The sequence below is a fragment of the Pimephales promelas genome, chromosome 19, assembly GCF_988280905.1.
Source record: "Pimephales promelas chromosome 19, fPimPro1.hap1.1, whole genome shotgun sequence".
In the NCBI taxonomy this organism is placed as follows: domain Eukaryota; kingdom Metazoa; phylum Chordata; class Actinopteri; order Cypriniformes; family Leuciscidae; genus Pimephales; species Pimephales promelas.
In genome coordinates, this window is record NC_142787.1 from 12,476,778 (window position 1) to 12,496,986 (window position 20,209).

The following is a 20,209-nucleotide window of genomic DNA, read 5'->3' on the forward strand; positions in this document are numbered from 1 at the left end:
AGCCCCGTTCACACCGCCAGCAACACGCAGCGACAAAGCGACATGACCCCATTCATTTCAATGGAGTGCTGGCGACTTCTGGCGACACGAGCGACAGTGTCAAGTGACAAGAAACAAGCGACAAAAGTTGAGAAATTTCAACTTTTGAGTTGAAAAAAATCGAGAAACGATTTTCGCAAGCGACAACCAATTGAAAAAATTGGTTGTCGCTCGAGACCAATTTTCGAGACCAATTCTCGTTTTTTTCTTCAAAAAAAAGTTGAAAAAAATCGAGAAATTATTTTTGTGAGCGACAACCAAGGCTACGTTCACACTGCAGGGCTTAATGCTCAATTCTGATTTTTTGAAAAAATTCGATATTTTTTTGCAAGGTCGTTCACATTTCCAATTAAATGCGACCTTTTGTGATCTCCTGTGTGAACGTGAAATGATCCAGAAGTGACCCGCATGCGCAGAAGAGTAATCAACGGTCAACGACGTCACTTGTTGTTTGGGTTGTTTGCGGAATAGTTCTTTTTTTCCATATGTTGCGAGCTTTTGTTTTATTATTATTATTGCCGCCCACAGCCCATATACAAGCACAGACAACGATTATTTTATCGATGGGCAAAGTTTGCACATAAATGTAAGATTTTTCCGATCCTCACCGACCTCGTCATAAAACCCGTTTAATTGATAGTGCGCGTCCTCGGCGCTCCTTGCTTTGTCACCGGCGGCCGCGGTGCGACACCGGTGGCTGGTGTTGCCAGATTGGGTGTTTTTTCGCTACATTTTAAGGCATGTATACATGTGTTTTAGCCAGGTTTTCGTCTGGAAGGCTCTATAGAAATCTGGCACCCACGAAGTTATACTGACAGAGAGCGCACGTTCACAGACACCAGAATGAACGTGTTCACAGTAATGTTCATCAGGCAGTAATACAGTATATAAACGCGTTCATGCACTATCGTTGGAGTTGGAGTGAATTGGCTAGCTACAGGTGCGTGCAATGACGTGCGGGTCGGATATATGTGACCTGGCCGTTCAGATTGAAGTCGCATTTCAAAAGATCGGATACATATCAGATTTGGACCACATACCCAAGTGGCCTGGGTCGCATTTGAAAAAATCGGATCTGTGTCGTTCAGACTGTCATGAAAAAATCAGATACAGGTCGCATAGGGGCAAAAAAAATCGGAAATTAGGTCGTTTCAGCCTGCAGTGTGAACGTAGCCCAATTGAAAAAATTGGTTGTCGCTCGAGACCAATTTTCGAGACCAATTCTCGTTTTTTTCTTCAAAAAAAGTTGAAAAAAATCGAGAAATGATTTTTGTGAGTGACAACCAATTGAAAAAATTGGTATACGTAAAAAATTGGAAAAATTGGTTGTCGCTCGAAACCAATTTTCGAGACCAATTCTCGATTTTTTTATTTATTTATTTTTTCAAGTTGAAAAAAATCGAGAAACGATTTTCACGAGCGACAACCAATAGGAAAGAAGACTTTCAGTGGAGTTCACGCGTCACTGTCTCGAGTATAACCACATACATGGATAATAAAATGATGCATGGAAAATAAACTGTCGACAGTCTCAGTGAGTTTAATTCATACATTCAACGTTATAGTCCGAGTGTAATTTTATGATGCACGTTTAGCACTGCTGCAGTTCATTTTACAATTTCCCCTGCATTATGTTAACTATTAGGGACAAGAAAATTGATTATTTGTCAAATTTGAATGACGTTTTAATAATTTATGACAGTATGAGTGTTTACAGTTTAATTTGTTGATTGATGATCGATCTTTAATCTAGTAAATGATTCAATCCACTGAACACTGCTGTGTTAATATAAAAACACTCTCCCAACAGCATACGGTTTCTTTTTAGCCTTAAAAGTCATTTATTTCAAGTCAAATTAAAATTATATAGTTGTATGTATCACTTGTGATGGTATTTTGTATAGATATGGCCAGACGTGCAGTCTACCAATAACATCAGAATGACAGCACAAGCGACATCACAGTACAGAGCCTAGCGACACACAGGGACAATGTTGCTGGCAGTGTGAACGGGGCTTTAGGATGTTAAGAGAGATGTTAATCATTAAAAACATGTGTTAAAAAACATTGCCTAGCTTTAATACAACTTCACATTTCAAGCAAAATTTTAAGGCAGCGCGAATACTTGCTTTCAAGTTGTTGTTGTTGTTTTTTTTACAGTGAATATGAACCGCACATTTTAACATCTCATCAACATTTTAACAGTTCATTATTTGATTAGATTTTTTTTTTAAATACTTGCATACTGCATACTTTGAAAAATAATAAATGAAACTGCACCTAGTATGTACTGTAGCGCTAAACATTTCAGACAATAGTTTGCCAAATTTTATGCAACGTCAAATAAAACTTTTTGGTTTAATTTAGTGAGTTGCATCACATTTTAAATTCAACTAAAATGTATACATTTTGTAACTGTTATCTCATCAAATATAAGCCACTTATATACACATTCAAAAGGTTGGGGTTGATAAGAAATTAATACTTTTATTCATCAAGGATGTATTAAATTGAACAAAAGAGACTGTAAAGACATGTATAATAAGAATCCTGAAAAAATCTATTACAGTTTTCATAAAAAAATATTAATCAGCACAGCTGTTTTAACATTGATAATAATCAGAAATGTTGTTTTTTTTTAGCATCAAAGCTGTATTTTCAGCATCAGTGTCACATGATCCTTCAGAAATCACTCTAATATGATGATTTATTATCATCAATGTTGAAAACAGTTGTGCTGATTAATATTTTTTTATGGAAACTGTGATTGGGGCTGCATTACATTTTAAAATATATGACAATAGGAACCACTTATTTTAAACTATAATACTATTTCACAATATTTACTGTATGTTTAATTAAATAGATGCAGCCTTAGTGTTCATTTTATTAATTAAATTTGTTAATAAAATTTTCAATCAGTATTTGACAATAGTTTACTATTGTGAACATTCACACAATATTTGTGTACATTTAAAAGTTTGATATCATTTTGTGCTGGTTTACCAATACGAAACACACATCTAGACTAGTTTACACGTTGCTTTAGTCCCTGTACCTGCACTCTCGTTTGTTCTTTGACAAGAACTATATTTGGCACGGCTCTCGTCTTCGGTCTCCATAGCGCGCTTACCCCCCGTCGGCCCGTAGTGGTCATGAGTTCTCGGGGCATCGAAGGGTAACGACAGCATCCGGATACGCCAGGTCGCCACCCTTCAGTTGCCATGGTGTCGGCGCGGCAACCGAGGTGAAAATTAAAGATGGTGGGAGGCGTCTCGCGCCTCCTTCCCCGCGTCCCGAGAGAGAGGGAGAGGGTGGCAGATGACTGACATCTCAAGGGCCCGGTCACCCAACGAGAATCGGGTGATTGAGACTCGCTTGCATATTTCATTCAGGGTGGAGTGAGACACTTTTTCATCAGATTAGTGAAATCTCACTATTGTTCAGGGTTAATGCTCACTGGCGACGCTCTGGGCGAAGACTTCTGGAAGGGTTGACGCTGCTGCTTTCAGTTTCTGTCTTTCACAACACAATGCATTAAGAGAAGAATAGAAAGAAATGAAGATATAGCGCCAGGGAGGGGTCGACGAACAACAGCGCGTGTTTGTTTGTCATCATTCATTCGTTCGTTCATTCAAACACTTTCAGCAGGTGCTTTTCTGAGCTTTGAATGTCGGCGGCACTTTCCCACAGGCATTCAGAATCTGTCAGTGTTGTTCTAGGGGAAATTCTTTAGTCTAGGACTAGGATTAATTGACATTCGGAGACACGGGGTCGTCTGAAAGATTCCCCAGATGAGAATTTGACTTCATGGAAGTTGCTCAGGTGTGTTTTGTTGAGTACCGTTGGAGTAAATGTTTGAGTTAAAAAACAAATCAACTTACAATTGAGTCGACTGTAAACGATGTGGACTTGTACTGTCATGTCGACCCGGAGAGGAAAATTGACAGAAATATTGACTTTCCAATATGTATATTATATTAGGGCTGTGAAAAAATTAATTGCGATTAATCGCATCCAAAATAAAAGTCTGTGTTTACATAATATATTTGTGTGTGCTGTATATAATTATTTTGTATATATAAATACACACCCATGCATGTATATTATTTGCGCTTAAATTCTGTATTTATATATAAATACATAATCTATATTATATAAATATAAATATTTTATATATGAATAACACATTTTCTTAAATATATACATGCATGTATGTATTTATATATACAAAATAAATATATACAGCACACACAAATATATTATGTAAACACAGACTTTTATTTTGGATGCGATTAATCGCAATTAATTTTTGCACAGCCCTAATATATATATATATATATATATATATATATATATATACCTAGTTTCACTTGTGGTGTTCCTGGTCAAAAATGTCCAGCCTTCAAAGAATTGCTTATAAATCTCTCATTATTCTATTTTCCTCCCAAATATTGGATTCAATCTTTTTAAGAACTTGTTTTCTTTTGGTTTGGACAGGTTTTGTATTTCTTTGAGGTTTTGATTGGTCGTAGGCCTCATTTATCTGTTTCTTCACTCAAACTCTGAGGTGTGTGAGCTCAGATTAATGAAGCCTGTGATCAATCAGTTCCAAACAGAAATACTGAAAGAAAACAAACTGATAAAAACATATATATTTTTCAACTTCAAAGATGTGAATCCAATATTTGGTGGTAATATAGCATAATGAGATATTTACAAGCAATTTAAAAGTCCAACCTGAATATTACCTGAGTTATCTCTACAAGTTCAATCAATGAATGTTGTTATAACACTACATTTTATAATGTGATAGCTAATTGCAACATCCATTTTCTTACAATGGTCTGTGTGTGTGTGTGTGTGTGTGTGTTCTTCACTGTGAGTCAGTGCGGTCGGTGTGGTTGTCCGTTCTGAATGCCGTCGCTCAAACGCTATAATCTTCCTCATTTTCGTCTCTCATCAAAAAAGCCAAATAAGCTTTATAGCCAAGTGTCTTTTTTCCACTTCTGTGTTGATAAAACAAATGTGTTTTTAAGTGTTCTTCATCCAGGTGTCCAGAAGATTTCCTGAAATGATCATATTACCAACAGACACGTCAGATCAGAGTCACACGGACTGTTATGAAGGATTTTGACACATCCGTGTTCACCCACACACACACACACACACACTGGGAGCATCTGCATATTCATAGGGCAGTATGGGGTGAGATTAATTAATTTAAAATGTAAATCTCAGATTTGGTGCCTAATCATCTGAGTTACTCCAAATGACAAATGTAATGATGAAAAATCGCAGCAGTCAGATAATATTTGTATTCATCAAGGACACATTAAATTGTGACAGTAAATACATTGATAATGTTACAAAAGTTACTTTGAACTTTCTGAGTGATTTCTGAAGGATCATGTGACAATGAAGACTGGAGTAGTGATGCTGAAAATACACAGGAATAGATGAGATTTTATTTCTGCTCATACACATGCATGTCTAGCATACATGAACATGAGTTATACGCTTCAGTGTGATCTTGGGAGGAGTAGAGCGAGAGCGAGTGAGAAAGGTTGAGAGGTTAGAGTCTATATTGAGGGTGGGGAGCGCTGGACGGCCCGTGAAGGCTGTGTTTCCATGCAGACGGGCCAGCCGGGTGGTTTCGGAGGAGGATGTGAAGCGGGGAGCTACACCCTTGTGTTCAGCTTTGTTGTGTGACACACACTCAGCCCACCCTAACATTCCAGCTGCTAAATGTGGAGCTCAGTACAATTGCAGGTTAGCAGAGTTACAAATGAGACCAGCGGCTCAGCTGAGGACAAGAGAGCCCTGCACAGAACTTTACCATGGTAACCATACTCCACAGTTATTGCTACCAGTGTAAAATCACAATAATGTTCACTCAGCGTCTTTAGAGATTATTTACACAGTAACAGATCTATTTAGAACCGTACCGTCGGGAAGAGCCGTTTTATGTTCTAATGGTTCTGTGTTGGCGTTCAGGGCTCTTTATTATTATTATTATTATTATTTTAATCTGTAACTGTGTAATCTGTAACCATTGAGGTTTAACACACTCAACACTTATATCATTCATTTAATATATATATATATATACAGTGATGTGAATAAGTTTGGACACCCATGCTAAAGTTGCCTAAAAAGAGGAATAAAAAATCATCTTTTGGATATTGATCTTAATCCCTTAATTAGAAAAATGAGGAAAACTCCAACCTTTAAGGACACCAATTTTCTTTGTGAATAATGACTAATGTATCATAAATAAATAAATGTTTTTTCCTTAAAATACAGGGTGCATAAGTCTGGGCACCCCTATGTTAAATTCCCATAGAGTCAGGCAGATTTTTATTTTTAAAAGCCAGTTATTTCATGGATCCAGGATAATATGCATCCTGATGAAGTTCCCTTGGCCTTTGGAATTAAAATATCCCCACATCATCACACACCATTCACCACACCTAGAGATTGGCATGGGGTACTTTCCATAAGATCATCTTTCAATGCAACTCAAACCAGCTATTAGGCTAACTGAAGTAAAACCATGCCAATCTCAAGGCATGGTGAATGGTGTGTGATGATGTGGGGATATTTTAATTCCAAAGGCCACGGGAACTTTATCAGGATGCATATTATCCTGGATCCATGAAATAACTGGCTTTTAAAACTTTTTTTAAAACTCTTTTAATTTAACATAGGGGTGTCCTGACTTATGCAACCTGTATTTTAAGGAAAAACATTTATTTATTTATGATACATTATTCATTCACAAAGAAAATTTGTGTCCTTAAAGGTTGGAGTTTTCCTCATTTTTCTAATTAAGGCATTAAGATCAATATCCAAAAGATGATTTTTTATTCCTCTTTTTAGGCAACTTTAGCATGGGTGTTCAAACTTATTCACATCACTGTATATATAAATATATATATACAAATTTTTTTATGTAAAACCTTAATAGATGCAACAAGGTATTATAAGACTAACTAGGTATAGGGATAAAACTAATATAAACACTAATATTAATGAAAATAAACTATTATTTAATAAATTCACTTTCAAAGCATGATTCTGTTTGGAACCTTCTGTTTAGTACCAAGGTTTCCAAGCCAAAGAACCCTAATCTGGTTCTGTTTAGAAACATATTTCTTAATATTTTTACTATTTGATCTCTTTCAAACCTTGCATGAAGCATTTTATTTCGTTTTACAACAACATTTTTTTTTGTATTAAAATGGTGTTTTGTGGAAACTATGGTTTTCATGTTTTGAAGGGTGTGTATTTGGTATATTATTATGGTGTGTTTTAGGATCCATATGTTTGCTCTTGCACTGTGTGTGTTGGTATAGACAAGGATGATTGGTTCATTTCTGTGCAACAATGCATTCCAGTTGGCATATTCACACATTGAAAAATTAGTCTGATGGCAGAACGAGGCTTTTTGTCCTCCTGATGTTGTGCTTTTATTGTGTTTTTTTCTAGCGTTAAACACTCATTGCATGTACATGTACTAAGTGGATGTGTAATGTGTGCAGTACATTGGAATAAGTAGAACCTAGGCTGGATTATGCATAACATGGAAAGTGGATTGCCTTATGAAATAGTAGAGCAGAAAGAGTTTGGTCCTGATAAGTTTGTCGTTCAAGCTACAGCAGAGAATGGAATTTTCCTGGAATTCAGATTCTTTGAGGAAAAACACAAGCACATGTGAGTGCTCTGTTTAGCGTGAGTGTCTGATAGTTTACAACGACAGAACAGTAATAATCAGAGACAATATTTGACTCCAGAGTGGACAGCAATACCACAATCATACACTTATAAAACGGTTCCAATCCTTGATTCTGATTGGTCAATAGCTGTTCTTTATTCATGATAAAACATGGCTTCACCCTACAGTTCCATATATCAATGCACAACACTGCAGTTCCTAAATTGTTTTTATTTGAGCTTTCATGCATATTACACATTGGAACGTTGTTGCTGTTCACGGTCAGGGACTATTTTTTTTCTAACCAAAGGATGGCTTTTAGTGATTTTACTTCATGAAAGTTGCACTAATACATATATGTCCCTGCGACCATCTTATAAATCACTAAATAACCGTGATTTTAACGGTAAAATACTGTAAAAATGCTACAGTGCAAAACTGTTAATTGGTTAAGTTATTCATAGTTTATGTACATTAGGGTTTTTTGTTACATTTAATGTTGTTAAATTAATATTTATTGCTATTTTTTAATTTCATGTGTGTTACCATGATGGTGTTTAATGTTTGTGTGAATGACACTGTGCAGCTTCTTTATGTATTACTTAAACAAGTAAGCACTTGTGATGAGCTGTGATTGCTTATGTAACTCTCATCACTGCTGTGATGATTGTTGGTTGACAGTGTATTACAATGGTCTAAAACAGATATCAATATGTCAATAAGTTGATAAATCAACATGTCATCAGAAAATAAAATACGGTTTATTACTGTAAATTTTACGTTGAGTCTGTATAACCATTAACGTTCCTACCGTACTTTTAACGGTAAAGTTCTGGCAACCACAGCTGCCGGTTTTTTACCATAAAATTTGCGGTTTATTTTTTACAGTGTTTGACTTTAATATTTGTATTGTGGTAACAGTTTTATAAAAGCAATAAGGTACTCGAGGCGAGTGCTGTATCGTGAATAAGTAACGGCTGAAGGGCGTTGTTTGGCACGACGGGAAGTGGAGTAACCCCTTCAGCCGTTACTTATTCACAGCCTTTCGTATCTTAATGCTTATAATCACATGGGTGTCAGGGATGGGCAGAATTCAGACTCCTTTCGATTCATGAGGGTGAATTCTTCAACACACACACACACACACACGTTTGGTTTTCATGTTTTATGGGGATATTTCATTTAACTGTTTGGTAACACTTTACTTGAAGGGGTGTGCATAAGACTGACATGACAACTTCATGATCATGACATGACACATGTCAAATGTGACATTGACTTAGGATGTATTTGTTATGACACCTTGACATAAACCAATACATCACAACCTGTCAGTGTCTTTGTCATGATAACTTGACATTAGTAAGACAACACAACCTGTCATAAGACATAGCAGATTAATGATCAAACTTAAGAAACCACTTAGCTTTATGTGTTAATATTACATTAAACTGTCAGGTATTTGGTTTTGACATTGGCTGACATAAAGCCTTCTAGGCAGTCTACTATTATCGTATATCATTTTTTAACTGTATAGTCTAATGAGTGTCACACACACATTGAACTAACACAAGTGAGCAAAGCTGAGTCATTGCTTCTTGGTCATTTTTTTATACCTTTCCCAACCCCCCCCCCCCCCCCCCCCCCGGAGCCTGTAGACACACGCATTTAGAGACCATGGGTAACACACACACACACACACACACACACACCCTTTTCATGGCACACCACAATGCGGGCCTCAACATCTGCCTGCTGACACACACACACACACACACACACACATTGTCGGGTCCCCCTCCACTTAAACACACAGCATCCTCAACCCTTCCCCAAAAAGAGTGTCTGCTCACAAAGTCAAGTTCAAATACACTCGAAAACCCTCTTTTGTTCAATAGGCCAAATGTTAAAACACTCACACACACACACACACACACACACACACACTTCTAAAGAGGACAGAGAGGCAGGCTGTGGTTTAGGGTTTGGGGTTTTTATTTAAACCCTTCAGGTGTTCAGTGAGGTGGAGACACCCTTTATAGCCCGAACAATATGTGCACTGTCATGGTTTATCAATGATGATGATGATGATGATGATGGTGATACAATGCTTTGAATGTACAATGTAAGAAGCTTGTCTGAATGTCTCTGCAAAAGATCCAGAAATGATATGTTCAAATGTTCATTTTATAAACAACACATTTCATATTTTTTGTACATTCTTTGTACATTTGATTTAATTTCAGTTAACGTTCATTTTATTTCAAGTAACGGAAATGTTTTTTATGGTCTGTAGTAATAACCCTTTAACTCAAATCAAAAGTATTACAGTATTTCTTTTCAATAGTAAATTACAATTTTACTGTTTTAGATGAATGAGCATCACCACTGAGAATGAGTGAATGAACTGTAAAACATAAATTGATCTGAATGCACAAATTACATACGTGGATTTGCAAATGTGATGCACAGATATTTGTTGAGCTTTTGTTTCATGAGTGAGGCCCATTTTATTTATAAAAAAAAAATATTGATTTTGGTGTGACATGTTTTAGGGGCATTTAAGTGGCTTTATAGCCCGAATCCATTTTAAGACCTCTGTGAATAAAACGGTGTTTAAAAATGGTTATTTGTGTAGCAGCACCTGCCACGCTAAATGATCTCCCTCCCCTCAGAAATCCAGTTCTGCCCTGTGATTTACTTACAGTAAATATGCAGTTAGTGTAAATAGTTTGGCTGATGGTCACGTCCTCTGGAAACCCAGCCGTGGTGACGAAGGAAAGGCATTGACAAAAGCTTTGGCTCTGCCCAAAAGCCCCACAGAAACCCAAGTTGGAGTCACACCATGCGGCTTTTGTCCCGTCCTGACGCTGGGGGCGATTATGTGCAGGATTCCAGTCTGTTCGGGGCAGGAAAGGAGGGCAGGGGTTTGGTCTAATTAAACATTGAGCTGGTAAAGTCGTTAGTCTTTATGTGGGTTCGGTTTTGGCGAGTTTTAGCGAGAGCCAGTGTATCCAGTGAGACTTGATTTAATTGTACGCCCCTCTGATGACACAACAGGGCATGTTTTAGAGACATGAGCTTGCGCAGGGTGTGGGGTGACGCTACATTCTGGTCTGACCCTCGTTGTGCATTAAAGGGCTTTTGGTTTGTGTTTTTCCCTGGTACCTTCATCCTGATATTGATCTTATTAAATGCTAAAAACATGATGCTACACTGCCCGCTTTCATAAGTCTCTTGAGAGACCAGACAAGCTTCATAAGTGTTTAATGTGTGCAGTAGGGTGTGCAAATTAAACTGTTAAGAACAGATTATTGGAGAGATCTTTAAGCTTAACCGACAGGTTTTTTGATTGTGTTTCGTGGGTTTGGCTGCTATTTGATTCATCTATCGCCACCTTTTATAAACTCCAATAGCATCATAATTAATCATCAGGGTGTGCGTCTGACGCTCTATTCTTATAAACCTGCTGTAATTATCTCCACTTTCCTGAAAATTGTTTAGGTAAAAACGAAAAATGTGAGTTTACATGCACAGTGTTTGTACGTGGCCTTAGAAAGTATAAAAGTAACGAGTATCTGCTCAAATGGCACAGAATCTTTTCTGTTCGCTAGCGTCTCGCAGAATAATTTTTAGTGCGGTATGAAGTCAGAATGTATTTTTATTATGGCGCCATATACAAAATAATGATACATGTATATATTCACCTATATCTATTAAGTATTAAATTCTCACCAGTAATAATCTGATGGAGGAGGACGAATGAGAATGTAATATTGCTTGATTTTATAAATGCTTTCATTAATATACACTACTGATTAAAAGGATTTTTTTTTAAAAAATGAATAGTGACAGTAAAGCGATTTAGAATGTTCCAAAAGATTTCTATTTTAAATAAATGTTGTTCTTTTTTAACTTTCTATTCAAAGAATCCTGAAAAAATCAGTTTCTACAAACATATGAAGCAGCACAACTGTTTTCAACATTAATATTCAGAAATGTTTCTTTAGCATCAAATCATCATATTAGAGTGATTTCTGAAGGATCATGTGACACTGAGGTTTATTTCAAAATATTTTTAGGAATACGGTAGCTTTTAATCTATGCTGAAAACTGTCAAAATATTGTTTATTAGAGTTGGTCTTTTTCTTGCATAAAACACAAATGTTGCGTCTACTTTCTTGTCGTCGTCTGGCAGCTAATTTAAAAGATGCTGGTAAACGAAGCTCCAGATTCTCCCTGCTTTCACAATAGAAAAGACAGAAGGAGTAAATGTGTAGACATGTGGCTCACTGAAACAGGGGGACAGTTGCTGAAAATTTGGTCATTTTAACATATAAAGTTCATGACATGATCCTCTGGCTGAGAGCAGCAGAGACGTCGAGTTTAAAGACTGTCTGCTGAAGTATCTCACACACACACACAGACAATGTGCCAATCTGTGCATAACAAGGTGTCCAGACTAGAAAACAGCAATAAAATGTGAGTGTGCGACATTCAGCCTCTCAGGAATGCTCATTAAAGGAGAAATTAACCAACGAGTGGGACAGAAGCAGAGTTCATCTAACATCTTTGACACATGCTGCATGTCCATGACGGTCACAAGCACAACCCTCAGTGTGTTTAGACACTCTTCTGCTTAATAACTGAGGATGTTGTAGTCAATGCTTGCATTTTGCTTTGAGTGTTTTCATTTTCTATGTATTTTTTTTTTTTTTGCATAGTAAAATAAAACATGTAGCTGTCGTTTGCCCTTTTTTGTTTTGTTTTGTTCTTCCCTCGTATAAATCATCATTAAAAACAAATATCTCCTCCGGACATCACTTTCGGCCACTACTATGTATATATATATATATATATATATATATATACACACCTAAAGGATTATCAGGAACACCTGTTCAGTTTCTCATTAATGCAATTATCTAATCAACCAATCACATGGCAGTTGCTTCAATGCATTTAGGGGTGTGGGCCTGGTCAAGAACTCCAAACTGAATGTCAGAATGGGAAAGAAAGGTGATTTAAGAAATTTTGAGCGTGGCATGGTTGTTGGTGCCAGGCGGGCCGGTCTGAGTATTTCACAATCTTCTCAGTTACTGGGATTTTCACGCGCAACCATTTCTAGGGTTTACAAAGAATGGTGTGAAAAGGGAAAAACATCCAGTTTGTGGCAGTCCTGTGGGCTAAAATGCCTTGTTGATGCTAGAGGTCAGAGGAGAATGGGCCGACTGATTCAAGCTGATAGAAGAGCAACTTTGACTGAAATAACCACTCGTTACAACCGAGGTATGCAGCAAAGCATTTGTGAAGCCACAACATGCACAACCTTGAGGCGGATGAGCTACAATAGCAGAAGACCCCACCGGGTACCACTCATCTCCACGACAAATAGGAAAAAGAAGCTACAATTCACAAGAGCTCACCAAAATTGGACCGTTGAAGACTGGAAAAATGTTTCCTGGTCTGATGAGTCTCGATTTCTGTTGAGACATTCAGATGGTAGAGTCAGAATTTGGCGTAAACAGAATGAGAACATGGATCAATCATGTCTTGTTACCACTGTGCAGGCTGGTGGTGGTGGTGTAATGGTGTGGGGGATGTTTTCTTGGCACACTTTAGGCCCCTTAGTGCCAATTGGGCATCGTTTACATGCCACAGCCTACCTAAACATTGTTTCTGACCATGTCCATCCCTTTATGGCCACCATGTACCCATCCTCTGGCTACTTCCAGCAGGATAATGCACCATGTCACAAAGCTCGAATCATTTCAAATTGGTTTCTTGAACATGACAATGAGTTCACTGTAGTAAAATGGCCCCCACAGTCGCCAGATCTCAACCCAATCGAGCATCTTTGGGATGTGGCGGAACGGGAGCTTTGTGCCCTGGATGTGCATCCCACAAATCTCCATCAACTGCAAGATGCTTTCTTATCAATATGGGCCAACATTTCTAAAGAATGCTTTAAGCACCTTGTTGAATCAATGCCACGTAGAATTAAAGCAGTTCTGAAGGTGAAAGTGGGTCAAACACAGTATTAGTATGGTGCTCCTAATAATCCTTTAGGTGAGTGTATATATATATATATATATATATACTGTATATATATATATATATATATATTAGGGCTGTGCAAAAGTTAATTGCGATTAATCGCATCCAAAATAAAAGTCTGTGTTTACATAGTATATTTGTGTGTGCTGTATATAATTATTTTGTATATATAAATACACACACATGCATGTATATGTTTAAGAAAATGTGTTATTCCTATATAAAATATTTATATTTATATAATATAGATTATGTATTTATATACATATATACAGAATTTAAGCGCAAATAATTCTTAAATATATACATGCATGCATAGGTATTTATATATACAAAATAATTATATACAGCACACTCAAATATATTATGTAAAACAGACTTTTATTTTGTATGCGATTAATCGCAATTAACTTTTGCACAGCCCTAATATATATATATATATATATATATAAATAAACCTTTCATCAAAGTTATACAAAGTTATGTAAATAGACATGAGACATTAATAATATTAAGTAGTTAAATCTGAACAAATGGCTTCTTATAAAGAACCATATATGTGTGTGAGGGAGTGTGTGTGTGTGTGTGTGTGTGTGGACATCATTACTGACCCCCTGACCTCTGTCAAGGCCACAGCCACATACGGTGGTCACAGCTACACCCTAACATCAACAGGGGCCCGATTAACTCTCCTGGACCTACACCAACATCACCAGAAACAACACTGGACTGGAGTCCTGGACTGAACCTTCAGGGGAAACTTGCATGTCGCTCCTCCGCTGATCACTCTGTTTCTCACTCTTTTTTCAAGAATACTGCACTCAGTGAGGACATTATCATTTTTTTTTTCAGTAAAAGCCAGACTACAAGTTCTTCCAACCAGACTCAATCTTTCTCTCTGGCATCCTACAACTCAGGTACCTCATTGTTTGCATCACACTTCAGAACTGATCACTGAAACACTGCCACACACCTTGAATGGCTGCCATGTCTATAAAGGTTCTTATAGTGAAGGACATTTCTCATCTGCTGTAAAAATGTATAAACCTTCTTGTGCAAAATCATCAATGTTTCAGAATTGTAATAGCTCTGAAACCTTTTCTCATGTGCTTGCAAATACACCAGATATTGTTGTGGTAAATGAAAAGATCAGCGAGGTGGTACCTTTGATTATAGTATGGAAGAAGCCTTTGTGACTAAGATGATTAAATATCAACCACTCCTAAACATCATCTCTTCTTGTGCTCATATTTGACCGTTTAGGACATAGGCTGGTTGTAAGAGGGCTTCAACAACTAGGGATGCCCAAAAGGTACTGCGCTCTGTCTGCTATAATAGGCAGCCGTCATATCTGGAGGAGACGATGCTACTTGTATCCACAAACAACTGAGTGATGCTAAATATTGTGAAGATCTGCTGTATGCCACTGCATCTAGAGTATTTATGTCCCTGTAAATCATTTCTTTTAAGTGGACTTAAATAAATAGTTAAAATGTGTTCTTTGGAGATTTTAAAAAGTTCTTTAGGTTCAGTGTTAAAAAAACAGATGGTTTTCTAAAGAGCTAGTGAATAAAAAGTTGTTTGTGGAGCTGAAAATATGTGATATCTGTGATCTCTTGTGCTATCAGTCTCGAAACACTTTTGTATTTAATTGCAACCTTTAGGAGTGTGTATAAACTTCTCATTCTGCACTGATAATATTTAATCTGTGAGGTAAGACGCAACTACATCGGAAACTGTGTAATAAGTGTCTGTCTCTCACTCTCTCACCCTCCCTCTCCTGTACCTGACACCTTCTACGTCCTCCATGAACTTCTCTCTTCGGCCCATCTGCCCCCTTACCACCTCTCCCACACTCTCCCAGCTCTCCCACCTACTCAACGGGTGCTCACTCACACACACTCACCCAGTGCCCGGCTCAGCAGGGGTCTCCCGCAGTACTGCCCAGCACCAGCAGGGGGAGCAGCTCCTGTCTTCATGCATACACAGCACACTAACATATTTCTCCAGTGTGTTGTATGTATTCACAGGATGCACATTTTATTTAAATGACCTGCTGTGTTCAGGAGAGCACACTGCGTGAGATCCACAATGCTTTGACCTTATTTCCAGAATGATTTTTAACATCTCTTTCTTGACTTTCGGAATTATTTCTAGACTATTTGATGCCACAAGTTGCAAAGTAAAAAGAAAAATTCAATTAAACATGCTGGTGACATCAATATAGCATATTACTTTTTTGAACATTGTTGCTTATTGATTCACTTACTTATTTAATTTAAAAAGTATGCAGTTGAAAAATTAGGGAGTTCCATAGTCACAATAGTCTACTCTGAAACGGGATAGTCCACCCTCAAATTCTGTCATCGTTTACTCACCGTTGTGTCATTCAAAACCTTTTCTTTCTCCTGAGGAAAACAAAAGAAGATATTTTGGATAATTATAAGAATTTTGGTTTCCGTTGACTTTCATTGTACAAGAATTTTGGTAACATGCTTCGGTCAATGCGAACCAAAACTGTGGTTACCAGATTTCTTAGAAATATCTTATTTTGTCTTCCACAGAAGAAAGAAAGTCTTACAGTCATACGGGTTTGGAACAACATGAGGGTGAGTGAATGATGACAGAACTGTAATTTTTGGGTGGACTATCCCTTTAACACAGAAACAATTCTGACAAATAATTGTACTCATTAGGGTCTCTGCTGGTGTGGACTGATGACATATGGTAGACAGCAGTAAGAAGGAAGAAATGGACTGAGAGAACTGCTGACACACACACACAGACACCGGTATGGTCTGGCTGGCTTTCTGTCCCCACCTGCTGGCTAAAGAGCCAAACACACACTGAGTGAGTAGTTGTGTGTTTGTAACACCTGGTAATCTTCAATTATGTTTAAATGTTCAGCCATTTAAGCTTAACACGACCTGTCTGTCAGTCATCACTCTGTCTGTAGCTCTGTTGCAACATATTGTGTGAGGTTTCCAGGGTGTTGCTAGGAAGTTGCTATGGCGTTGTGAGTTTTTTTTTTTTTTTTTTTTTTTTTTAACATTGCTATTTGTTTTTTAGGGAAATACTAAGGATGTTTCCAAGGCATTGCTGTATGTTGTTGCTGAGGTGTTAAGTGTTTTAAATCATTGCTAAGTTGTTTCTAGGGAGTTACCAGGGAGGTTTCTAGGGCATTGCTATGCAGTTGCCAAGGTTGTTTTTATCACATTGCTATGTTGTTTCTAGGGAGTTACTAGGGTGTTCTGGATGACTTCTATGGTGTTGCTATGCAGTTGCTAAGGTGTTCTGAGGTTTTTTTTTTATCACATTGCTATGTGGTTTTCTAAGGAGTTACTAAGGAGGTTTCTAAGCCATTGCTATGTAGTTGCTAAGGTGTCCAGAATGTTTTTAGATCATTGCTAAGTGGTTTCTAGGGAGTTACTGGGGAGGTTTCTAAGGCATTGCGATACTGCATTGCATTATTTATTATGCACTGCATTGGTTTCTAAGGCATTGCGATGCTGTGGTTCGCAATGCCTGGTGTTTTAACTGTTTTATCACATTGCTTTGTTTCTAGGGAGTTACTAGGGTGTTCTGGATGACTTGTACGGTGTATCTATGCAGTTGCTAAGGTATTCTGAGGGTTTTTAATCACATTGCTATGTGGTTTCTAGGGAGTAACTAAGTAGGTTTCTAAGCCATTACTATGTTGCTAAGGTGTTGTTTTTAGAACATTGGTAAGGGGTTTCTAGGGAGTTACTAGGGAGGTTTCTAAAGCCCCGTCCACACTACTCCGTTTTCGTTTAAAAACTGAGACCTTTTGCTACGTTTGCACCTCCCGTCCAGACTAAAACGGGAAAAACGAAGACCTAAAACAGAGAAGGTTAGAAACGCTACAGCTCCGTTTGGCGTTTTGAATCTCCAGAGGGTGTTTTAGTGTAGACGAGACAACACGGAGGACTACAGAAACGCTGACGCAGAGGCTGTCGCTTGGCTCTATGATTGGGTGTTATCAGTCATGACGTATCCTTCCCTGATTCGTCAACCACTGTTTACGCCGGCTCGCGCATGCCCAGTGTTGGTGAATGGTCACGTGATTCGTTGTTTTAATGTGGACGGAGATCATTTCTAATATGCAGATAAAACGCTGGTGTGGACGGAGATCGTATTCGTTGTAATTCTCCGTTTTTAAACGAAAACGCAGTAGTGTGGACGGGCCTAAGGCATTGCGATACAGCTGCTAAGGTGTTTTAAATGTTTTTATCATATTGCTTTGTTTTGAGGGAGTTACTAGTGTGTTCTGGATGACTTTTACAGTGTTGCTATGCAGTTGCTAAGGTATTCTGAGGGTTTTTTATCACATTGCTACAGTATGTTGTTTCTAGGGAGTTACTAAGGAGGTTTCTAAGGCATTGCTATATCGACCATTTCACAAGATGTAAACAACACTGGTCCAGAAGCACTTCCTGTTTCAGTTTTTTAACACTACATAAAAGCTGGGATAAAATACAACCAACAGAACATTTAAAAAAAAGTTAAACAAACATCTTTAAGATGTTTTCTTTACATGTGAAATAAAGAAAACAGTTACAAACTGAAACAGGAAGTGCTTCTGGACCAGTGTTGTTTACATCTTGTGAAATGGTCTATCAGTTGCTAAGGTGTTCTGAGGGTTTTATCACATTGCTATGTGGTTTCTAGGGAGTTACTAAGGAGGTTTCTAAGGCATTGCTATGTAGTTGCTACGGTGTCCAGAATGTTTTTAGAACATTGCTAAGGGGTTTCTAGGGAGGTTTCTAAGGCATGATTGCGATACAGCTGCTATGGTGTTTTAAACGTGTTTATCACATTGCTATGTGGTTTTTAGGGAGTTACTAAGGGTGTTTCCAAGGCATTGCCATGCAGTTGCTAAGGTGTTCTGGGAGTTGTGGTTTCGAGGGAGTTACTAAGGAGGTTTCTAAAGGCATTGCTATGTAGTTGCTACGGTGTCCAGAATGTTTTTAGAACATTGCTAAGGGGTTTCTAGGGAGGTTTCTAAGACATTGCGATACAGCTGCTAAGGTGTTTTAAATGTTTTTATCACATTGCTATGTTGTTTTTAGGGAGTTACTAAGGAGGTTTCTAAGGCATTGCTATGCAGTTGCTAAGGTGTTCTGGGAGTTTTTATCACATTGCTATGTGGTTTTTAGGGAGTTATTAAGGAGGTTTCCAAGGCTTTGCTATGTAGTTACTAAGGTGTTCAGAGTGTTTTTTTTTTACATTGGTATGTGGTTTTTAGGGAGTTACTAGGATATTTTGGGTGGTTCCCATGGTGTTGCTATGCAGTTGTTATGGTGTTCTGAGTGTTTTCATCACATTTCTATGTGGTTTCAAGGGAGTTACTAGGGTGCTCTTGATGGCTTCCAGGGCTTTGCTGTGCAGTTGCTATGGTGTTCAGATTGTTTGCTAGTCTGTTGCTATGTGGCTTCTAAAGTATTAAGTGTTTTAGCATGGTGCTACTGCTATGCTGTATCTGAAAGCATTTCACCTGTTTTGAGTCTGATGACTAAGTAACAGCACATCTGTCCTCATCAAGACATGTGATCTGAAGAAACATTTATGTGTTGAGCACAAACGCTGCAGGACGAGTGCCCTATTTTAAGTGTAACCTTATAAAGCAGGTGGTCCTGTAAAGAGCTGATTTGCGAGTGAGCAGGTGCGGAGGCTGAACTCAGGGCCTGATGTTGTTTATGTTTGGGATGGGGCCGTGGACCAGGAGGAAGGGAGGTGGCCGTCCTGCATAATTCCACGTTTCAATTTTTAAACGCAGGCCACAGCCTCACAGAAATATCATCACGCCGGCTCTCCCTCGCTAATTACTGCCTTCAGTACCCTTCACTGGCTCTGCTCGCTCGCTCTGGACAGATCCGCAGTCTTCACAGACAAAAACACTCTTTACATCAACACACATTAGTGTTGTGTCTGGAAAGTGGGGCCGTTTTGGGTGATACGCGGAAATGTAGATTTATGGACGGGTCATTTCCATTATGTGGATCCTTTTGAACTCTGTGACTTTTAAAACCCATTCTGTTATAATTTAAGATTTTATGTAATAGAGCATAGCAGACTTCAAGTTTATTGATTATAATTTGGTTAAAGACTATAACAACAGATTATAAAGGGAGAGAAAAAGTTACATGAGGATGACAACTTTGATTTTAAATGTTAAATTGTTAATCCTCTTTTCTTTCTTTTGGTAAGATATCTTTCAGTTTCTTGTTATTGTATAGCACTTAAGAAGATTGATTTAACATTATCAACCTGATTTCAGTCATTTAACCAAACATGATGGATAGTAATTCCACAAAACATCACAGAATCTATCAAATCCATTGCATGGCTTTTGTTTGTTAAAGAGATTTTACTAAA